The sequence below is a fragment of the Hoplias malabaricus genome, chromosome 5, assembly GCF_029633855.1.
Source record: "Hoplias malabaricus isolate fHopMal1 chromosome 5, fHopMal1.hap1, whole genome shotgun sequence".
Lineage (NCBI taxonomy): Eukaryota > Metazoa > Chordata > Actinopteri > Characiformes > Erythrinidae > Hoplias > Hoplias malabaricus.
Window position 1 is genome coordinate 16,204,201 of NC_089804.1, and position 561 is coordinate 16,204,761.

Here is a 561-nt window from a genome sequence, read left to right on the forward strand (position 1 = left end):
CCTCAGTACCTGAGTTCACTTAGGTTCTCTTGGCTGAATACAAACAAACCCTCCCAAATGTGTTCCACCCTTTGTCGTAAAGCCCTCCCAGAAGAGAAGAGGCTGTTACTGCAGTAAAGGGTTGTACAAACTACCAATTAATATCTTTCATTTCAGAAAAAAAATTGTGGAAGGACCACCGTCCACAAATGTGTCTCAGAATCTATTCCCATCTTTATATTTCTCACTTTGAAGCATGCGAGTCAACTGACCGGCCAGACTAACACCCGTCTGTTGACTAGAGTGATGGCATTATGGGCAGCGCAAAAATATTTTAAGACATCTTCATCCGTCAAGTGTGAGTAAATACAACAGGCTCGTTCTGATTGATAGATCCTCCCGTGAACGAACATGGTTTCTGTTACATCAGTAAGTCAAAAAGAGTAGGGTTGAACTCTTCATGGCTTAGTGGATCAGTTTATTCTCCGCAGAAGGATATGACAAATGACAAATCCTTAACCAGTGAGCATGACTTGTACACAACAGGTTTGTTTGCCTTTTGAAGAGCTGTCATTGCCCTTT